The sequence below is a fragment of the Siniperca chuatsi genome, linkage group LG16 (assembly GCF_020085105.1).
Source record: "Siniperca chuatsi isolate FFG_IHB_CAS linkage group LG16, ASM2008510v1, whole genome shotgun sequence".
NCBI classification, from domain to species: Eukaryota; Metazoa; Chordata; class Actinopteri; order Centrarchiformes; family Sinipercidae; genus Siniperca; species Siniperca chuatsi.
In genome coordinates this window covers 23,286,725-23,305,045 of record NC_058057.1, presented here as the reverse complement: position 1 = coordinate 23,305,045, position 18,321 = coordinate 23,286,725, and the positions used below count along the sequence as shown (strand labels likewise).

The window sequence follows — 18,321 nt, the reverse complement described above, 5'->3', positions numbered from 1 at the left end:
ATCTGTAAAGTAACTCCAGCTGTCAGATCAATGTAGTGGAGTAAAAAGTACAATATTTCCCTCTGAGATGTAGTGGAGTAGAAGTATAAAGTAGCATTAAATTAAAATACTCAATTAAGGTAAAAGTACCTCAAAATTGTACTTAAGTAAATGTACTTAGTTAGTTCCACCACTGGGTATGAATAAGCTAAGATATATACAGTATGAACAGTATGAACATGTGCAGCAGTTACCAAAACATAAAGTGCAGGTATAAGTACAAGTAGGATAAATACATTGTAGGATGAATATGAATACACTATAGGTCAGATGCAGCATATACAGTAGTATAAATGTGTGGGAAGAGCATACATATATTGCTGAACTAAACTATATATTATGTCTCATATCCCATACTGTATTATAATGTACCATATTATACTATATTAGGTTAATATGTTACATTGACTTTTGCACTATATTCTATGTTATATTTCTATCTTCTATCTTGTCTGTCTATATTAATACAGTCAAACACTAAGTAAGTACCATTACTAATCATGTCATGTATTAGTCCTGTGTACACTGTTTACAGAGACTTGCTGTCTCTGCTGCTATCAACCACAATACTGTCACTTCTCCTTGTAATTTTGGCTCCAAGTGCTCCTGTAGAGTTTCTTTTTTTTTAAATTCTTATTTTGGTTTTATATACCTCTTATTATTTCTTTTTAGACTTCCTCTATTTATCTGTACTTATCGCAGTGCTTGTGCTGCTGCACCGAATTTCATCATCATCAATAAAAGTTTATCTTATCTTATCGTATGTGTATGTACAGGCCTACAATGAAGTCAGCTTGTACTCAGGTACTAGGTCAACGATGAGCGCTCGCGCAGCTACAGTGATTGAATGCACCTGTTGCTATGCAACAACGTAGCAGTTTAGTCGGTGATAATGTGAAGAGTTGGGAATATTTAGGCCAAGCTAGCTGACGCCAAAGAGAAAGTGAAACATTACAAAGCGACGAAAAAGAGGAAAAAAAGAAGAAGAAAGAGAAGAAGAAAGCACTGAAGTGGCTGAAGGTGAAAAAATATGCGAATTTGCACGAAGTAGATACAAAAAAGTAGCAGTGCTGATGGTAACCTAACTAACAATGTTGCCCGTAAGTGGGATGTGAAAGAAACTTTTCTACATTGAAGTTCATGAAGCATCGTCTGAGGAGCAGAATGTCAGGACAGTGTGGAGAAAGACATCGTAAAGATGCTGGACTTTAACAATGTGGTAGCCTTCATAATGACTACATAAAGGTAAGAGCCATTTTGATACTAACTATGCCGCGACTGCAGTGTTTTTGTTCATGTTTGGGCGAAGCTTTTGTATTTGTGGCTGTGCAGTATGTTTTAGTGAAGCTTATCGTGGCTTAATGTAGTGCGAATTTATTTGTTTTAGTTTAGTTTTGTCATGTTGTACTAGTGGTTTGTGTCTCAATTTGTGCTTGTTGTCGACATATATTTTGGGAATTTAGGTTGTAATACGTGTGTGCCTTAGTAAGCGTTTTATATTTACAACTTATCTGGTTGCTGGTTTTGAAATGGGCCTGCTGGCCTGGTGAATGTTACAGATACCAGGGTGTTATTTTTAGTCCCAGTCTATCACTGTATATTCTCCACTGGGATACAGAGGATCAGCACTTCATCAAGGTAAGTGTTTGCTGCTTCTTCTAGCATGCACGTTAAATGAGAGTGGATGTTTTGGCTCAGTTCATCATTTTTGTGCTGGCTGATATGGCTGGCTGTTGTTTTGTTCTCTCGGATGTGTTTTTAAGGTTGATGTTTTGGCATCTGCTGGCTGATAATCTGCCAAATGTAAATTATGCTGCTGTCCATCTATCCATGTGCATACTGGTATTGGAATTTCTTCTTTTGCTGGTTGTTTGGCTTGTGGCGTGTGGTTGCTTTAATGCTGTTGATTTACATTGTGGTGAAATATGATTACCCCTGTATGTATCCCTGAGTATAAGGAGTGAAGTGATTTTGAGGCAGATCCCCACATGTTGTCGTTGTTGTCAGTGTTTTGAGGGATTTTCTAATGGCTCACTATAAACCAGGTCTCAAGTAGAGGGAGATAATGTATGTTGGCTTTAAAGATGTAGACAATGTTGTCTTGCACACAGCCCACTCATAAAAATTATTTCATGTTTCATGAGAAACTCACACATTGGGACAGATGATCATTCATATTTTATCTCCACACATAGAATCCATTCATTCTAAGCATTAAAAAACAATTCCACTCAAACCAATGTTATAATGTGACAGCTTGTGTTACTATTCTTCATATCATAATTACATCTAAACTGCTGAGCAGCTGTTATACTGTTTGCTGCTGCACACATTGCTACCTTAAGCTCATATCCATGTACTGCCGGTCCTCTGCTGCTTATCAGTGGAACATAGCGTTTCAAGAGAAGAGACTGTCTGCTCCAAGCCATACATTTTTGTGATTTTAATATGCATAACTGAATAATAATCTGTTGCTGCATATCAGGTGGACTGCTGGGTTTAGATTTGTACGTCTCATTTCACTAGATAGGATTCTTCTCAGTGGCTGGAGAGTAGATCCTACATTACAGCTAGATCAGGCTTTGTGTCTGTGTTGGTAAAACCGAACTGCTGCTACTGCTTGGTGGAAAAAGTGTCATCAATGTACAGTAGGCATAAAAATGTGTCCCTTTACCGGATTTTTCATTAACTGTTAATGACACACAATGGCCTTTCAGGCACGTCTTGTATTTGGAAGATGTTATGTTGTCATAGCGATGAGGAAAAGCATCCCCTCCTGGTGGGACAGGGGCCAAAAAGGTGACAGATTATGAAGCTGTGCCGGTGTCGATTGGATTTCTCTTTTATCCTGAGTTTCATCATTTTCCCAGGAGAGCTCACACTTTGCTAGTCCTCCAAGGCTGTTTTTTTTCTCACTGTGTTATCTACCACTTTGTCTAGAGGGAGCGTTTGTCTGATCCTTGTATTTTGTGTCGTCCTGCTCCTATCTGCCGTGACACCATTTGGCTTGGAGGGAGACTTTGTACTAGTCCAATCTGGATACCTACATTTTATAGTAAAGTGAGTTTGTCAGGGAGGATGCACTTGTACAAGTGTTTGAACACACAAACATGCAGTTAGTGTTGAACAGTTTATTTGATACTATTGAATGAATTAATTGTTAGGTACAGACAGATTCAACCTCCTTTTTTTGGACATGTCAAATACATACAGACTATTACTCATTTTAATGAATAGTTTTAGGGTGCTGAAGTTTAGTTTTTGTTTTTTAGGTCTTGTCCATTTTGTGTTCACTGACTTATTACAAACAAATCAGAGCTGTAAACATGAAGTCACCGGATTCAATCTCATCCGTCATAAATAATTACAAACAGGTAGATGCATGACTAAAAAGAGGCATCTTGTACTGCCATTTTACCAGGGTATTTACTGGTCTATATGTTCACTTTTTGTGAGGAAATATGATGCTGAATATTGCCACAAACTATCACTCAAACCATTTATCTGCCTCCATCTCTTAGGTAAAGTTAGGCTCTGCTGCGCTGATGGGTGGTAAAGATCTCTGACCTCCTGCGTTTTTCCAGCAACGCTTGACTCTCCCCAACAGGAATAGGGAGGTTTGACCGAGGCTTGCCACCTGGGGCTCTCTGGCACTGGAACGTGCCTGCAGTGATAATTAATGAGAATTATCGTTGCCGAGAGAGGCGCTTTGGCAGAGAGGGCAAGAGAGGGAGAATTGGACTAAGAGGGGATCAATGAGACATAATGAATGTGGTGAAGAAGACAGAGATTGAGGTGGTGGGAGGGGGGTTGAAAAAAGACCAATGTGATTATTTTGCCACTGGCAGAAGACAAACTAGCCTTGGCATTGGTGTGTTTTTTCCCTACTGTCTGAGTGACAAATATACTGCAGGTTCACAGGTATACGCCTCATAAATATCATGATTTATTTAACTTTAGTTCTCAGCTCTGCAAAAGAGGGATAAGTGGCATTGGAGCATATTGGGTGGGAGGTACTGAGGCATGCTCTGACAGAAAAAAAAAGTTTCTTATTTTTTAAACAGCAAAAAGCCTCCCCCTCACCACCGCTCAAATTCCATTGCACAAAACGCTTGCTTAGTCTTGAGTACACTTGACTGGAGAAAGGAAATGCCTGAGGCTAGACTTGCTGTGATGAAACAGATCCTTGGGAAAAGGCCATGGAGCCCCAGTGAGTAAAAACCAATGCAAATAATTAGTTCTGAGCTAATAGCCCTCAAACAGCAGAGTAAAGTGAACTTCCAGTGGAACAGTGCTGGTAAGGATCTCCCCACCAACACATTAATTATAATCAACTCTCAAAGAGGATTTATACTCAAGATAGCCATGGTTCTGAGGAGAAATAATGCTTATTATTACAGTCATTTTCCAGCTTTTTGCATTTAACCAACAAACAAATACTGAACAATGTTTAATGCATTGCCAGCTTTTCTTCATGTCAGGCCTCATTACAAAGAAATAACAATTACACCCTCATCTGAGACAGCTGTGAGCAGCAGCTAGTGTTTTACAGACCTTTTCTGCCCTGGGTGTTGCCTCTCAGGCTGCATACATTGTTTATGGAAGTTTTGGGGTCTTTATACAGCCTGAGAAGTAACTGTAGACACTTCTTGGGGCTGAACAAAGTCTTGTGGCTTCCCCTGCACTTTATTTTGGGTAATTTCAACTTAATCTATATTTTTATTTACAGTTAATATTCTCCTTTTGAGAACCGATAAATCTAAGAAAAGGTAGAAGAGGACAGTTTTTGCAAGATGCAAATTAACCATTTTCTATCAAAGTATCAGGTCTCTACGGTGGCCTTTTAAGGACAAAACACATACAAAAAAAGCACAAACATTTAAGAAATGGGCTAAAACAAAAAGTGAAAACTATTTCAAATACTTGCATTTCTTTTGTGCTTTGATTTTTGTAAGTGTTGTAGTGAGAAATGCAACACCAAATGTTTGGGTTTTCGCCTTTTTGTATGTGTTTCAGTATTTGTTGCATTTTGTGTTTTGCAGGTCAGTTCTCTCAATGTTTTAGTTTTGTCTGTAGGGGCCACCATAGTTCTCTGTCAAGGAAAGTAAAAGTTATTAGTAATTTTAAGTAGGGCTAGTGCATTAACAATCTACAGTACACAGCATTTTTCTTTTTTTGCCATGCTACAGTTTTTATGGAAAGCCCAATAACCAATTTCATCATTATTGGTATTTCCTAGATTGATATAAATGTATATAGATACAGGAAATAGTATTCACTTGCATTATATGTTTTGGTTGAAGACCTCTGACTCAAAACCCCCTGAGGCAAATTTGTGATATTGGGCTATATAAATAAAAATAAATAAATAAATTTACTTGACTTGATTATGTCATTTCCACTTCTGAAACCTAACCTACATCCAAAGACATGTCCCAAAGAGAAACAAGGACATAGTTTTGTTTTGTCCTACATTCTGTCTTTGGTCCGTTGTTGTAGCCTACTTTGCAGTAATTCAGTGGTCTATGTGGTGATTTGGGGGATGCCATAATCCAACAGTAGAAGCTCATTTTACAGTAGTACCATGAAGTGGAGAGGAAATAAAAATCAGTGAAATCAGCAACATCTAAGTGTTTAGATGAAATAAAAAAACCTGCAGACATTTTTTTTTATGACAACAGATTGGACACCAATGAATAAACTAACAACAAAAGAGTTTCCCCTCTGGGATCAATAAAGTATTTCTGATTCTGAAAAGGCACTTTGCTCTCGAGTCTGTACTTGAGATGCTGTTGAAAGTGCTGAGAGCAGCTGGAGTCTCTGTGTGAGTGAGGTTTTTCTTTCACAAGTAACATTCTCCTACCTACAGTGGTTTGTATTTGAGTGTGCTTTTTTGTTTTGCTCAAACCGAGGCTAAATATACCTGGACAGAGCCAGCAGCTTGTCTCAAGCGTCCTTCCATCAAAGACTTTTCAGTAGTGTGATGGTCAAGTTCAAAACAGCTACTGGCAAATTCACTCAGTGAAGGGAAAAACTCAGCAGTTGCAGTCTTTTTGTGTTATTGTCAAGCCTAAAATGCAACCTTACAGAGATCAGTGGTATTTCAGCTGGGCATATACAATCTCTTTCATCACAGTTGTCACAAATGATATGTGAGGGTGACAGTGACCTTGATGGTGGAGGTTTAGACCACTAGAAGGGCCAGAGAGGTGCAGCGAGTCCAGAAAATCCTCTGGCACAAACAAAGTACATTTTCTAAATAACAAAAAAAGAAAGAAAAAAGATTATTTTGCTGCTACAGTTTGCCTGAACAAATCAATTTAACTGTTTCCAGCAACTCAACTACTGTAGGGAGCTTGTGGCCATGTCTGCTAAATATACAATCACCCATCCGTATAGGCAATAACAACAGACCTGCATTGGATTGCCTTGTTGTGCGCTACCTACAGTTGTAGCTATAAATTGGTCAATGAATCTTACTGCATCAACTTGTCTAAAAGAGACAGGACATGGGTCAGCATTGCAACTATTGCAATATATTAATATTTTCCATTTTACAATCACTGTGTGCTGAGCAGGTTTTTCTGACTCTGCCTGTGCGACTATCAGCAGCCAGCTGATGAGTGGAAAGTAAGACAATTGACAATTCAGGTTGTGTTTATGGGTCACCTTGACAATTTTATGCAGCGTTTTTTGAGTTTGAATTACTCATAGAAAAGGTTTCAGTCGTAGTCATCTGGACACTGTTTTCAGAATCAAGACGTTTCGGCTCCCATCCGGAAGTCATTCTCAATTGTGAAAAAAATGGGACGGGAACTAGAAATTTAAGCTACTGTGTTACATAAGCCCTGCCCTCAGGAAGGAATCTGCCTGATTATCTGTTAATAGCTAGTTTCACCTGAAACTGACCTAATTGTTTCCAAGATGGCCCAGTAATCAGTAATCAGGCCTATTGTTCTCTGGCTGCATCTACTTCATCACTGTTAAGTGCCTGATTAGCATGTGATTGGCGTGACCCAAGGTGATAATACACTGTGATAAACTTTGGGCAGATTGAATCTCAGACCACCATTTCTGTTCAAAGAGGGGTTCTCTTTTTTTTCACAAAAATGGCTTCCTTGACGCCCCGTTCAAACCAACTCTTCTCTCTACTTAGAATCTTCACCTCGCGGTCTTCAAATGTGTGGTTTGTAGCTTTTAGATGCAAATGCACGGCGCTCTGTAATCCTGAGTTAGCGTGTCGTCTGTGCTGATAGTCTTTTGTGAAGTGGCTGTTTGGTCTCACCTATGTACCGTTCTATGCATTTTTCCTCACTGCACTGAATGGAGTAGACTAAATTGCTCTGTTTTTGTGTGGGCAACTTGTCCTGAACTTGTTCTGAAAACAGTGTCCAGATGACTACGACTGAAACCTTTTCTACGATAGAACACTTCTGGACGAATGAGGGACTACATCGTCTTATTCTGAACTACTCAGTTAATGTGTCTCAGTTTAACTCGTAGTGTAGTTCATTATTTTTAGATGCTGCCATCATATTAATTGAAAATTAAAAGACGTGATATTTCAGATTTTCGAAGTGACAGGTATTGTCATATTTAATGGGAAGTAAACTCATTAAAACTTCTTTTCTGCTGCAGTAACTTTTGCATTTGCATGGGAGCCACCGTGACATACTGAGTTCATGTGAATGAGCTTCAATACCTCTGTGATCTACTTAAATATTCTTTCAACACAATCCTTCATATATCCAACCCACTATCGACCAATTACTCCATCTTACTTTCCATCTTTGCATTTTAAACAACAGAAAAAGTTGTATGTGATGCTATACAAACTCTCCTGATGGACACTAATGAATAGGACGGGTCATAATGTTGATGTCTGACCTCAGTAGCAGGGGGTGAAAACATGATGCTACCTACACTCCCCATAGTAATTGCTTTTTTTGTTTAATGAAATTCCTCTCGCGGACAGTCCCTCACCTTGAGAGGTGTCCTTGCATGTGTTAAAGAAGTAGAGGCAAAAGTTTCCTCTGTCTGTGAGGAGAATAATCTTGTTGCTTTTTTTTTCCTCTAGAAAGTCTCTTGAGTTGACTGAACTTTTTCGGTGGAAAGAAATCCTTCTCGCCTTAAATGCCTCACGGAACTCTGTGCAGGTGAAAAGCGAAGCAGGAAGATTGACAACCAACATTATGTCTGTTCAGAACTGAGTTCAGATTAGGTGGAATAGTACCTTCTTGGCTATTTTTTAATACCCAGCATCATTCAAATATAAAATATACTTAGTCATCGTGTGTCACATTGTGTGATGGATCATATTTTGTAAATGGCACTTCCCTCATGTTTAACACCATGTCTACACAGGGACATAGTTAAAGCAGCACACTAACAGTACACAAATATCACACAAACAATACACAATCCCTGTGGCTGTGTGCATAAAACAAAGGAAAATAGACCTGAAGCGTAAAAATATGCTTTGACTTGCGTCTACATGTGTAAAGTGCAAGAGAAATGTAGCCTGTGTAGATAGCTGAATTGATTTAAAATAGAAGCTGTTTTGTCAGATGTGTGAGACGGACAATTGAAACATGTCTGAAACTCCTCCTGTGTAGGTAAGCCGTGTCCCTTGTGCAAATAAATAAAACTGTCAGTTGAAAGCCTGCCATCATTCTGATCAGTGTTTTGACAGTTATGCATTTAATTTATAAGGGTAACAAAATGGCTTATTGTTGTACGTTCGAAGAAAATATTGTGCTTTCATCACAATGCATTAGTGGCTTGCATTGTATGTAGCGCTTAGTGGCTGAGGAGTATACGTACATATGCTTTTTCTCTCCTCGCTTTTTGTATATCTAAGTATTTGTATGTGAATATTGTTGTTTACATATCGCATCTTTTATAACAATTTTTTATGTTGAAACAACAAAATAAAAAATACAAATTTTAGAAAAAGGAAAATAAGCAGAAAGGTTTGACCTAGTAACAAATCAAAACACTTCAATTTCAGGGCAAGTTAAAAGCCAACTTACTAAATTGGTGCCTGGTTTGAATTGCAAAGAACCCAGACTCAATATCTGCTTCATACGTCAGAATAGCACAAGAAACAGTGGTTCATATTTTAAATTTAGCCACACATTACCAACAATGAAAAATGTTCTCATTTATGGTAATAGTGCAGTGATTTATGGAAGTGGTGGGGTATTTGAACCCTTTAAGCTACATTGTAACAATAACACCACACTGTAAATAACTGGTATTAAGTGCATTTAGATTTACGTTCATGTTTCTAAGAATGAAATATGGGCCGATGAAATGCAGGTGTGCGTTTGATTAATACCCCTGCCTCTCCCTCTGTGTCTTATGGCAGCTTACAACCTCCTGTCCTCTGGGAGCAGAGAGAGGAAAGTATAACAGAGTCTGACAGTCGTTGTAACTGCATTCTAATTAGATTATTCAACGACTATATTAATTCAGGAGCAAATCACTTTACTTAGCATCAGACTGTCAAGCTGTATTGTGGAAAGCCAGAGCAGCATAATCAGGTTTTAAGTGCCCTCAGATATTGGAATTGTGTTAGCCAAAGTCAAAGCAACAATCCTGGCCAAGCATTGTGTAGGCAATGGAGAGCCAGGAGGTGGGCCTTGAGGTTGTTCTGTGAATCTAAATAAACTACAGACAGCATGTCCACTTAAGATCATACTTGGACCAACAACATTGACTGAAACGCTCACTTTTTGTCACGTAAAAAAACTCGATAAATATTCCTTCATGTTATGTGTTAGGTATTTAAAAAAAAAAAGATGATGATAATATAACACAAACACACTATGCTAAATTATCTAAAAAATACAACCTAGTTGACGTTACATAAAGTGCTGGTGATGTTAGCTTAAAGGAGAAGCTAACATTTATGTTTGCCCTGTAAAACCATGTGGAACAGATTGTAATATAGTATATCCTCTGGAATACAACTGAAAACATAAACCTCTCTTGTGACAGTGTTTGACTGTTGTGAATTATGTATGTCTAAACTCATACTGCCTTCTAAAAGTAAAAATATAGAAATTAATCTCCTTTTACGCTAAGGGTAAAAACAGTTACTTCATTGACAAACACAAAATCACCCTCAACAATAAGCTAATCTCTAACATTTAATGTTAGCATTAAGTTGGATCCTACTGATTTTTTTTTTCCACACCTTGCTAATGTTAAAGTAGTAATGTTGTTTACAAAAGTCTATATAAAAGACTGAATATAAAGTCATATCTGCCCAGTAATACTTGAATATTTCACTCTTTGTGTGGCTTTCCTGGATTTTGATTTAAATTATAGCAGATTTTTTACAGAGAAGATACTGTTACCCTCAAATACTGAGCAAAATGGAGTTAAATTACACATCAAAGTAGCAGCCTATTTGCTTTTTTACTTTTGTGGCAGAAAAGAAAGTGACACATCTGATGCGTCATTAGGGACCTTAGTCCCTTCCCATTTCGTGTGCCGACCTAGGGTCCCCAGATGTGAGATACAGTTGGACCTTCTTGATTTCAACAGCCAACGTTCAATTTGTGCATAGCCTTTTGTTCTTAGGATGGTAAAATATTATATTCAATAGAGCTTTATCCCCTTTTTTCAGCAACTCTTTCAGAGCTAGCTAGCTTGCTAACTGTCAGTTAGCAAGCTAACTGTCAGTTAGCAAGCTAACTGTCAGTTAGCAAGCCCGTTAGCTCAGTCGTTAGAGACAATAAGGTCACACAGTTTATTGAAGAGGCATATTTTATGTTTTGTCAGTTTGCTTTTGGACAACGGCGTGAATTTGTGTGTCAAAGTTCACCGAAGAGTCACTCAACATGAAAGATTTGCGAATATTTACACCCCCCCAAACACTGATTGCAGCGATTCCCTTATAATGAACTGATTTTGCTGCAAACCACAGCCGTTTACAAAGTTTGTGTAACTGGGCTGCCTGAATCTGCTGAAAATAAAGGTGGCTTTAGCTTTCAATGTCATTCTTTTCTTCCTTAAATTATATGACAAGTATCTGAACCAGGATTTGATTCTGAAGAATTTCAACATAATTGCATTCAACATGGCAGCCTTTGTAATGAAAAAAGCTATACAAACATAAATATAAATGGGACTGATCAGAATATTTGGTATAAAACCAAGGCTGAGCTGTGAGTCAGCTGTACAGTTAGAGGTATTGAAATAACTCACAGCTGGATGCAGCTTGCTTCATAATGCCTCCATAGCAGCAGCAGTTCTGCAAGTTTCTGCTGATTTGTACCACAGTGGAACTGTCAATTTAAATATCCTTCGACCTGACATGCCTGGACCCACAGAAATTGATTTCACTTGACAGTTGGAAGTCCTTGACAATGCCGATCCTTAACTCCACGTCATCCTTTGATTGACCTATTGGGCTCCTCGATCTTGTTCCCCTCCTTCTTGCTAATATCCACCCGAATCCTCTCAGATCAACTCTTGTGTCCAGGGACTTTGACTGGGCTTCATTAAGAATGCAGCAACTGCTTTTTTCACCTTGATGTTTCAACAACTCGTTTTCTCAAGGTTGCTGCGAGGGTGATACAATCAGGCAGTGTTTGCTATGGAGAAACATCCCTAGTTCAAGCCTTTGTAGATGAAGCCTTTTTAAAGGGAAATCTCAATGGGTTTGGGGAATTAGTTCTTGCTAGTGTGTGATAGTGTGCATGCATTTCTATGTATGTGTGGGAGAGTTGGGGTATTAGTGTAGGACGTTTTGAATACTTTAGATTAACCTTTGCAACACTGGATTGATTAAAAACAAGGAGGCAAGAGGAACATGAAAGCAAGAAAGAGGAGGATGGACATTTAGAAAAGTATGAACAATGCCAAGACAGCGAAAGAAAGAGATGAGATGCAAATAGAGGGAAGAACTTGGAAAGAGAGAGAAGGCAGAAAGGTGAGGATAAAACTGAAAGAAAGTGAGAAGATGGAGATTGAAAGACTAAAAAAGTGTTTGTATTTCTGTGTTTCTCCCTGCAGGAGTTCAGTGGTTGGTCAGTACTTTGCTCCAGCATTAGTGTATAATTAATCAAGTATTATTTTCCTTCCCTCTGCTTTTCACAGACACATTCTTACTTATTCTTCATTACTTCAACTTTGGTCCATACTTTTCAATAGCTTTATCACTCATTGGTGCCCACATTATTAATTTTGCCTTGCTATCCGCTCATCCATATTTTCACTTTATGCGAAATTCCTTTTCATGCAGTGTAATCACATAGTGTATTGTAAAGGCTGCAAATGTTCCAACATTTGCTGAAGTGCTTTTTATTTATCCTTTTTAAATATCCTTACTTCATCATTTCTCTTAGCTTTATATTTGTGGCTGTAGCTGTATGGATTCAGCCTTTTACTCCATATACAGTGTGCTTAGCTGCCAAGCTTGTTCTTAAAACTTGACAGGTAGTCAGCTTAGACCTGATTTATACAGTTTTCAAACCTGTGAAATCCCAAGCTAACCCTGTTCCAGCAGGGTTATGTTTCTCTGGACTAAAATAATTTCATTTTAGACTCTGCCAAAGAGCCGAATTAAATGCTGATGTTTAAAAAGCTTGACGAAAGCAGTTACTGTATGTCAGCGATCTAGACCTGTGGGAAAGACTGATCACTGAAGACTGATGAGTAATAATGCCTGGATAATTACACTTATGAGACCTCCATTACCATTTTTTTCATGTGGTAAATACTATTACAAAACAGAGATCACCAGCTTTCAGATGGCAAATACTAATCAACCGCAATTTCTTTGATGTGCTGATTTCTGACAGCACAAACAATGAAATGCCTGTGGTCAACCGTAGGGGGATTACATATTAATTTCATAAAACAAATAAACTGAAGGATTTTCATCACACAAGCAATTTGGGATCACAGTACTTTAAATGCCGCTGGCTGAATTTGTTGATTTGTTGTTGCACTGAACAAACAAATGAGCACTACCTAGAGAAAATTCATCAACAGAAAATACAGGGAAAACACCACAATAAGCAATGAATTTAGTACTAAAAACTGAGGTTAAACAAGTAAAAGTAAAGATCCCCTGGATTACCACCTTAATGAATAGGGTTTTAAGTGTAATAGCCCACCTGTTCCATTTTGGCTCAGTCTGGGTAGTGACTGTCCTGGGGTTTTTAAAGATGCATTAAAATGTTAAATGCATGTAAAGGCCCAGTCAGCTCTCATTGTAGCTGAAGTGTTGTGTTGTGCCCCACAATGGTCTCTTGGCTATAAGCAAATTCACAAATTGTAACCATTCAGTGTTTAAAGCCAAACTCAGTTTAAAGCCAAATTCAGGGTTTTTATTTATTTATTTTTTTACGACCAGGGTGTTCAAAGTTTTAAATTGCTTGTTTTGTCTGACCAACAGTCCAAAAGCCAAAAGATATTCAGCTACTAAGAATAAGAAAACCAGGATATATTCAACATTTGAGAAACTGTAACCAGTGAATTTTGAGTTAAACAATTATAAATGATCAGAAATGTAGCAGATCACTTTTTTTTGTTTTAGCTCCAGTGATAGGAATGATGGCAAAAACTATGAAAATAGACTAAGATAAGATTGTAAGAAAAGGTGTACCAACTTCCATCACTATTGTCAGTTTCATGCAAAGTTGACTTGAAACAATTAGTGGATTAATTGGTTAGTTAATGGACAGAAAATGAATCTGTTCTGATAATAGATTAATCATTTGAATCACAGAGAAAGAGCAATTCTTTTTTCTGACAATATATAGACAAAATTAATTGCTTTAATGAAGAAAATTTCAGCCTATAGAATGAAGAATAAACTCTGCCCTAAACTGCTCATAGGTAACCTGTGTTAAAGTGACTTTTGCGGTGTATAGACAGGAAGTGTTCATAGGTTATAGGTTCCTAACCTCACCTTTCCTGAGTGGCATGAAGAGACCGAGCTTGGCATAGAAAGAGCATATAAGATGAGGGACACACAACCACAGAGTTCAGTTTCTATCAAACCAAGCAGCCAAGGAAGACCTGAGAGTGCCCGACATCCATATAAAACAGCTGTAGCTTCTAATGGATAAGACTGTTCTTGTTGAATCCCAGTGGTCACACACACACACACACACACACACACACACGGCACACACACACCACCCACAGATGCATGCACTCACCTTGAGAGGCAGGGTTAGCTCTTATCTGAAGCTGTGATCAGCTGATGCACAGCACCTGGATACTGTGGCAACGCAGCCGACCTGATCTATGAGGCAATTATGGTAAAAATGTCTGTCTAAGCATTCCTGGGGTTGAAAGGACTGACCGGGATATTAAACAGATTACATTATATACAAAGTGAAATGTGATGGCAGCAGACCAAGAGAGAGGCCTTTTGTGTTGGCGATTTAGGAGTTCCCTTATAGATGGCTCCCTCACTACACACAAACACAGTCACAAAAGTTGCACTTGGCAACAGACCAAGCCCCAGCCCCAGATTTGTGTGTGCATGTGCAGCATTTAAAGTGTACGTGACATGACTGTATGTGCGTGTGTTTAGCCTCATACACTTTGATAGATTGCAGAGTGCTAGCAGTCTTTTCAGTGTGTAGGAAGCTTGGCAGAGAAGGCAACTTATCCCAACTCAACAAGCACTTGATTTACTCTTACACAGGACCCAATCAAATCAAAACCAGACCAGTCCAGAACAAATCAAGAAAAAATAAATAAAACAACAAACACCGTCAATAGTTATTACAGCATTAAGTAGCAATGAGCTCCAAGATACTTAATGGAAATGGTTAATTAAATAATTTAACAAAATAATAATAATATATTAAATATAACTTACTACTTTACTGAAAAAACATACAAGCACTAAAATGTCCACAGAATCACATTACAAGTGTTCAAGACTTTGACAGTTACGACACACTAACCACAAAACCAAATACAAATTCAGCTTCATGCACTCCACTCCACACTAATGAAAAGATGATTGAGAACCAGTTATGATCAAAACAGTCATACAGTCAGTTTCAGGCAAACACTGTTCATACCACATAGTGCCACACCCTGTCAGTGAAGGACAGATCCAGCCTTAAGGTACTCCTTAAGGTTTGTTCAAAGATTACTGGAGTGAAACAAGAGGGATATTTTTGTGACTAACAATTCACAAGGAAATCAATGACCCAATGAGCCTCCATGTAAAGGTCCCCTCAGATGTTCATAGGCCATTTTTATGCTTCTGTATAGCTTCATTATTTTGTGTTTTTTATAGATACTTTCTGATATTTATGCGTATTCAATGTAGCCATTGCCAGAATGTTACTTATAGTTGTTAAGCTTGTAGCCTAAAGAACAACTTCCATTGTTTTCCTTTATGCACAAAGAAAGAAAGGTGAATTAGGTAAAAATGCTGACTTTGTCCTCAATCAGTCATTGAAAGAGATAAATGTCAACACTGAAAATGATGATGTCATTGCTTTGTAAGCAGGAGCTTGGCAGGCAAATGATGATTACAACAATAACTGGAACAGCAGCAGCAGCATCAACAAGAATAACACAAGTGTAATTTTCATTTATTGATTTGGTCCAGGGGCATTTAAGTCAAAGACTGCAGCAGGGGCAGCTTGAGCCACTATATCTGCTATACTAACTGTATTTCGAACCAATCAAAAACCAAACCAGACTTTGGTAAAAGCAAACCAAACCAAATCATATTAAGTTGTACCAGATTACACTGAGCAGCCAGAGAACTCATATGGCAGGTGTGTGGCTCCTACATGTCCATCAATGCATGAAGCATAAAGCGGTTTTAATTTTTTTTTTATCTCCATCTTTATGCTTTTGTTGTTTTTTTTTTAAGAAAATCAAACAGGTGATTCAGTCTCCAAATGTAAAAGCTTTTGTGAACAGGACTTAGTGTTTAGTGTTTTATGGTCATAGCTCAACAGATACTGGGTTTTTGAGGACGATATCAATATTTGGGAGTTTTAAAAAATCAGATAATGATATCTATATCTTTATATCTCTAGCTCTCTATATCTCTATCTATATCTCTATCTCATAGAGAGAGAGAGAGAGACTGATTCTAAATTACACCAAAAGTTTCCTTAGCATTTCTATTCTGACATTTAATGTAACTGACACATGGCAAATGTAGACTGATATATCGGCAATAAGCTAATATCGGATTATACAGATACTGAGTCATGGTTGAGCTCCAATTATTTTGAATACTTTAATATTGGAAAGGTGGATCTAACCAACCAAAGAGAGACTTGATAACAGTAAATACTACTAATACTACTATAAGATATAATCTACTTTCCAGTCTCATGTCATATTTGAGCCATTTTTACCTGAGGTCATTTCATGTCATGTGTTTACAGTTCAAAAATTGATCCATCACTTTCACACCATGAGTGAACTCTGAAGCCTCTGAAGACATTTCTTTATTTCTTCCATCCATCTTGCTTACCTATTAGCGCTTAGCATTGTCTCAGTCATACATAAAGAAAGTGACATGAGAACATATGACTCATTATGTTCAGGAGACAGACACAGAGGGAAAATCTATAATAAAACATTAAGCATGCTTCACAGCTCTCCTTTTACATCAGTCTTCATCTACATAGCCATTCTACCTTTGTATTCTGTTTTAAAGTACATCCATGCATATCACATATTAAAAAGGCTCAGTTTTGATCATATCAGGTGTATGTTATATGCCTGTGTGCAGAAAATGTCAAAAGAGGATATATTATTTTAAGTTATGGGAGATAGATATGTTCCACTAGATGATGAATCTAACACATTCAGGCCTTTTTTTCAGCCTTAAATGCACTGAATGTCCTTGTGGCTCTGCTTGCAATTCATAGGTGGTTTTGCACAGGTAGAACTGCCTTGGGCCATTGCCTTACTCTCATAGCTATTTAAAGTACTCGAAGTATGATACATGTCCCTGCACTGGAGATTGTAGCTGAGGTGTCACAAATTACACCGTCTTCCAAATGAATCAATCACAGCCACTTCGTGCAACCATGGCGACTGCCTGTAGAGAAGAAACCACGCCAACACGACCTGGCAAGTGACCAATTCCTTCTCCATTAATTTCAGATGAAGAAGTGAGCACTTCGCTGCACAGTGCATGCTGGGACAGAGTAGCTTGAAGTGCACAGCAAGCACATGACACATGAAAAGGGGCAACTGAAAAATTATTTCACTTTATGCAGATGTGCACCGTGTCAGCTGTGCAAGAACCCATTCAGTTTGGCCACAGAAAATATTCTGCAATGTTTCTACAAGTTTTCACCCTTGTTCTCGTGATCAGGGAGAAAAATTAGCTGCCCAAGCATGTCTGTTGAAGACAGATTTGTTCCAGTGGCATCAGGATTTGGGGAGACTAATAAGTTGCTGCTTGAGGAAGGAAGCAGATATTTCTGGGCCACCACTTAGTCAACAAAGACTGTTAAGACAGAGTTAACAGTGAACTGATTGAATGATCGAGTATGGACTGATTGAAACTAAAACCATAGTCTTGTTTTGGTATTTATTGCTACATATATAGGTGTACATTCCTACATGGAGAATAAGTTATCAAGGTCAAAAACTGATGAGATTACCTATAGCTACATTCATTTATTTTTTTGTGCCAGCTGGGGTAGAAGCACTCCACAACAAGCTGATAAACCCAAAGCCTGACATTTCATTGTCTTATAAAGCAAATTTTAAAATCACAAATTTGCCTTTACAATCGATTCTTAGGCACTCAATTCAGATAAGGAAAACCTCCTCTTAATAAAATGTACCACAAAACTAAAACAATAAGCTAAAAGAGGCCTAAGAAGCCAAGTAGAGCTGCAGAGTTGAAGGAAAAGTGTCTCTGGGTTTGTCATTGAAGGCAACCCCTTTCATATTACGTCATTTGATTCATTGTTCTTCTTTTCCTTTCGGCTGTTCCCTTTCAGGGGTCGCCACAGCGAATCATGTGCCTCCATCTAACCCTGTCCTCTGCATCCTTATCACTCACACCAATTAACTTCATGTCCTCTCTCACTACATCCATAAATCTCCTATTTGGTCTTCCTCTAGGCCTCCTGCCTGGCAGCTCCAACCTCAGCATCCTTCTACCAATATATTCACAGTCTCTCCTCTGAACATGTCCAAACCACCTCAATCTGGCCTCTCTGACTTTATCTCCGAAACATCTAACATGAGCTGTCCCTCCGATGTACTCATTCCTGATCCTGTCCGTCCTCGTCACTCCCAAAGAGA

At 38.2% G+C, this 18,321-nt stretch overlaps 1 long non-coding RNA gene across 1 annotated transcript in view; it reads left to right on the top strand.

Annotated features, from left to right (window-relative positions):
- The first annotated feature begins 822 nt into the window (after positions 1–822).
- The window catches only part of LOC122862981, a 30,134-nt gene continuing 12,635 nt past the window's right edge, over positions 823–18,321 (top strand). Inside the window, exon 1 of the long non-coding RNA XR_006374886.1 lies at positions 823–1,284. This is a non-coding gene — a long non-coding RNA (uncharacterized LOC122862981). The remainder of the gene's footprint in view (positions 1,285–18,321) is intronic.